Source organism: Echinops telfairi, unplaced genomic scaffold (genome assembly GCF_000313985.2).
Source record: "Echinops telfairi isolate 266 unplaced genomic scaffold, ASM31398v2 ScPeMD7_2291;HRSCAF=2852, whole genome shotgun sequence".
Lineage (NCBI taxonomy): Eukaryota > Metazoa > Chordata > Mammalia > Afrosoricida > Tenrecidae > Echinops > Echinops telfairi.
In genome coordinates this window covers 23,147,802-23,153,073 of record NW_022106189.1, presented here as the reverse complement: position 1 = coordinate 23,153,073, position 5,272 = coordinate 23,147,802, and positions in this window count along the sequence as shown.

The window sequence follows — 5,272 nt, the reverse complement described above, 5'->3', positions numbered from 1 at the left end:
CTAGTTGTAACTTTGTAACTTCATAATGTCAGATAATCATGTCCTACCTGAAAGTTAAAAACAAAGACTATTCTGTAGTTGGGACAAAGGGAAAATTATTGCTTTATTAAAGAATGTAATAAGTGTAGTTTGAATTCTAGGTAGAATTGTTATAGGATTATCTTAGAGGTATATTTGATAAGCATCTTCAAGTGCGTCCTTGCAAGTAGCATCTTTAGTCTTAGTATGAATTCCTAACAACATTTTCACCGTGTTTTTCCCTTTTCTGCAATACTATTGAAGGAGACTGTGTTTCTACACAGAGAAGGAAGAAGGTACACACAAAACTCATCCTATTAGGAAATTATCTAATATGACACTAACATGGCATGATTCTAGAGTGGACATGCCACTGGGATTGAGTGTGGAGTCAGAGCAATAAGAACCTGCTTGAATTGGGGCTGTAAACAGTTTTAAGTTGTCCTGGTAGCTCAGTGGGAGCCATGGTGGTGTCGTGGTTATATGTTGGGCTGCTAAGCAAAAGATCAGCAGTTAGAAACCACCCCTGCTCCTAAGGCTTTCTAGTCCTGTAAAGCTAGTCTCAGAAACCAGTCTTAGAAGGCCTCTATGAGTCAGAACCAACTCAATGAGTTGGTTGGTTGGTTGGTTTGGGGTTGGGATAGTACAATGGTTCAGGGCCCAGTGACTCTCCGAAAGGCTGACAGCTCAAATCAGGCAATCAGCTCTATTGGGGAAAGACCTCATCATTTGCTTCCAGAAGCATTACAACTAAGAAAACCTTTTGAGGGCGCTCTAAGCTCACTTGGGGTTTCTCTGAGCTGGAATTGATTCAACAGTACCAAGCAATAGCACGTACTTCGGACATATGACCAGGACGGAACTGTCCCTGGCGAAGGACATCACACTTGGTAAAGGGTTGGAGAGAAAGAGAAAGACCCAGAATGATCTCAAGCATGGCCATCGCCGTGAAGATGCCACGGGACCAGGTAGGGTTTCCGTCCCAGGTACGTAACGTCTCTCTGCATCTCAACTGACTGCACAGCGTCTAGCCAGGCCGTGAAAGTAAAATCAGGATGTCTGATGCTTGTGGCAAGTTTTCCTTTGGCCTTCACATTCCGTCTGAAATTCCTATGGCCTTCCCCCTCATCACGGCACCTACCACTCCATCCATCCGTTCAGTCAAGGCAGCACGTATCGGATACTGCCACGGAGAATACTTTCCCTTTGGAGCCTAGAGCAGTACATATTTGGGTGCAACTACAAACTGTGCAAATTTACATATTGTGCTGAGTTTCTGGATAATGAGAGGGAACTCCTGGCACTGAAAAAGGTGCTGTTGACTGAATTAGGACAGAAAGAGAGGATCCGGTTCAGCTTCCCGAAGAATGGGAAACAAAAAGAATGCATTCTACATTTTATTTTCTGAAAAACACAACTGCCATGTGGCTACTGGGCAAAAGGAATGTATCCGGTTTAAGGAAAGGCAATGTTTTTCTAGTTCATCTCAATTTAATTAATTGGTACTGCAATTTAAGCAGCCACCTGTAGGTGGCTCAGTTCTAAAGACGCCGCAATAATCGTCTGGTCCCATACTTACAGTGGCTCCCTACTTCTTCGCATGGTATATACTGTCCCCTTCTCCCCAAATACAAATCAGTTTTATTAAGAATATAAATGTTGCAACAAAAGAGGAAGGTAGTCAAATTCTGATTTCAGACATTCCGTGACTTACCATTTAAACAGAATCACCATTCAAATTTTAAATAAAATCACCATTTAAAATGAAGAAAGAAAGAAAGAAAGAAAAAAAACTTTCAGTTATCACCTGATAGTTGTAGATAACTATTTTCCATTCTGGGTTGGACACCCAGGGATAGAGACTTTATCTCGTTTATTTCTTGTCTACAAGTCCAAACGGAACTTCGAATGCAATCAAAGGCTGCAAAGGCATTGGGACTCTGCTGGATTTCAAACGTGTCTTCAATGAAATCTGTCAAGGTGACCTTTGGCGCTGCGTTGTGCGGATGCCACTTGGAACAAGGAAGTCCGTGTGCAGGAATATTGGTTACAACTCGAATGAGGTTTAATAGCCCTGCCTCTTTCCTCTTCGGGGCACAGCTCAGCGTCTAAGTCAAAGCCTGATTGTGGAGAGTGTTCGGTGGGAGCAGTTGAAAACAGAGGGCAGGTCCTTGAAACAGGCCGAGAACCGGGGAAGCCATTCCCAGTGTGTGTTTCTGAAGAAGTGAAATCTAAGTTAGATAACCAAGTATCTGGGGAGAGGAGGAAGGGGAGGTTTCTAGCCATACAAGTGGAGCTGATAGAGAGCTCACATAGGAGTCCGATCCTAGTAGGCAGTTTGTTATAGCTAGAGAACAAAATCGCGGGGGACAAGAAGCAGCAGGTGAGCTGAACGCGCGGGAAAGAACTAGATGATGAAAAGGCAAGTCAATGACCCTGGTGACGGAGGGTTTCCCTGGACGGTACTGTGTAGTGTACATTGTTATCCGTGCCGGCCGAGTGACATTTCTTTGAGGAGACGATTTATCATGCATCCTAGGGAGTTTGGACCAGAAGTCGCATGCATGACACATTATGTCATATTATGACACATCTGCAGCCTGCCGTGGGAGCCTCCCACGGTTACTTTGTTGCACTGAATACATGCGTTGAAGAAATCCACTCATCGTTCCAGTATCTTGGTCATCTACTTGGTCCCAACACACACAGAAAGAAAAACCAACTATGTCAAGTCGACTCCAACTTTGGAAGCCACATTTTCCTAAATACCAAGAATCCAAATGTGCTAAATCCTGGCCTTTCTTTTCAATAATGTTTTGGTCCAAAGGACAATTGACTCCACAAACTGCACTGCCTAGAAGAAACTCACGGTGGCGCTCGGCAGGAGTACCTAAGTCCCAATGCACACCAATTGATTAAACATCTCAGCGGAGAAAGAGAAGACTGGAATCATCAGGGGACTCCGTTCTGCGGTTGCTCTTTGCTGGTGCTGTCCAGTCAATTCCCACCCACAGTGGCCACTGCGCGTTCCCGTGCAATCCTCACAAACGTTCCCAAGCTGGCGCCCATTGCTGCAGCCACGGTATTCTAGTTCCGGAGCGTGCTAAATTTGGGAATAATTTGCCTAATCCGATGACAAACTGGGATTTGAGGGGAACATAAGGATGTGTTAAGTTTCTTACAAGCAGTATCTGGAGAAACAGATGGATGATAATTGTGTTAACTTAAATTGAGATCAGGTAAGTAAGGTTCTCCATTGGGATAACATAACATCTTCTGAAGCATTCCTAAGTGGAGGAATTCAGAAGGCTCGTGGGAATCGCTATCTGCCACAATCGTGGGCTGGGCTGGAAGTCACTGTTGGAGGGTCGGCAACCCAGAGAGTATCACTGAAGCCTTGGGGATGTGCAAAAGGATCCCCAAAGAAGGTTCCTCAGCACAGTGGTATTGTCATCATTATACAGAGAAAGACAGAAGAAGCACTAAACTAAGGAGACCATTTACTCCCAAAGAAGCAGACAACGGAAAGTCAGCAGCAGCAAGGAAATGAAATGGAGAAGGCATGTTCCAATCCGTCCAACTTCTTCCTGGAGGAGTCGCACTCCCCTCAGCGCGGCCAGATGGGGAGGTTCCAGTGCAGCACCAGGAGATCCTGGTCACTCATTCCTTCGTCTTTGCTGGTTTCCTTACTGACCATGTTCTTGTCTTCTTGTCGGCAGAGCCCAGGACACCTCTCGCACCACTAGACTTCAGGTCCATGACCAGGAGTGAAAGGAGGCACTGCTCATCCCAAATAATTAAAACAAGTTCCGGTCACACTGTCTCGGGCTCTATGTGTGATACGCACACTCACCGTCAACGAATCACCTGGGCCAAGGCGACCACAGACGAGAAATATGGCGATGAGCTGAAGTCACTCAGGGCTCTTCGCGGGAGTACCAAGTGGGGTTCATGCCAACCAGGAGGCCCATCACCATGGCCACCAACTCAAGTGGCTTGAGCTTCATAATGAGAAGAATAATCAAAGCCTTTTTTAACAACATTGTAAAATGGGAATGGTGATAAAGCAGCCAAATTGAATACAAATGTCAGCTTCATGGAGTATTAATGTTGAGCTCACAGTTCTTTGTTTGTCAAATATAATGCCTTGTCTTTTAAAAACTAAGAAAATATTTTCCCATCTTTCAATGTCCTGTTTTCCTCCCAGTCCCCATTATTTTTCAAAGACCAATGGTTTGGCAATAATTTCCGACTTATTTCAGTACCCTGGGAAGTCATAAATGATAACTGTGGTCCTTGAACTCATTTAAAACCTCTAGGTTGGTGTCATTATAATGTATACACACATCTGACTAGGAGCTGCATTAACTATAACCACTTATTTCCATAATCATTCAACATTTTGCACTGTACTAAATAAGACTCAGTGATTTTTTAAAAAAAATTTCTCTCAGTGCTTTGTCCATAGAAGAATGGCGTTTAAAGGGCAGCCTTAGATAATTCACATAGCTAAAGGTCATGAAGTTGGAAAAGGAAGAATGATAGAGTTGCTATAAAAGAAGGCAAGTGATATTAAATTGAGGCTATTTGAGTTTGAAGGAATTGAATAATGAAGAGGCAGAGAGAAAATTTTATTATTTATACATATATATATCCTCTAAATGTTGGTAACATAAGTTACTTTTAAAAGTAAAAAAAAAAATCCCACCACTATAAAAGGAAAAATATTTATAGCCATGGAAAATTACTGAATATAAATGTACTCAAATTATAATGGAATAGATGGCATATATATTTCATACATTCCTTCATTTCTAAATTCTCAATGCTAATCATATATTACCTTAAAAATAGATAAAGTGAATATCTGTTTAGTTCTTATTCACCATATTCCTCCCACAATAATAATAATATATTGTATATATGCCAGTTTTTCTTCAAAACTGTGTGGGTGATCTTCAAGTCTTTTCCAAGGACTTCCAATTAGGATTAACTTAGAAAGAAAGACAAATATGAGTCATCTTTTTGCTTGGCACAAGGAGTGACCCAGGATCTCAGCTACCAAAGTGTATCTGAGAAGTTCAGGGACAGGTATAATGTATAAACACGAAACAAATGGGAAGAATGATGTTATGCATAAGCAATATATCTCAAAGTTAAGCAATATATATCAAAGTTGCATTGATATTGGAAAAAATCACAATTATAATTTAATTTCCTCCACAATATTCTTAATAAAGGGAGAATGGGTAGG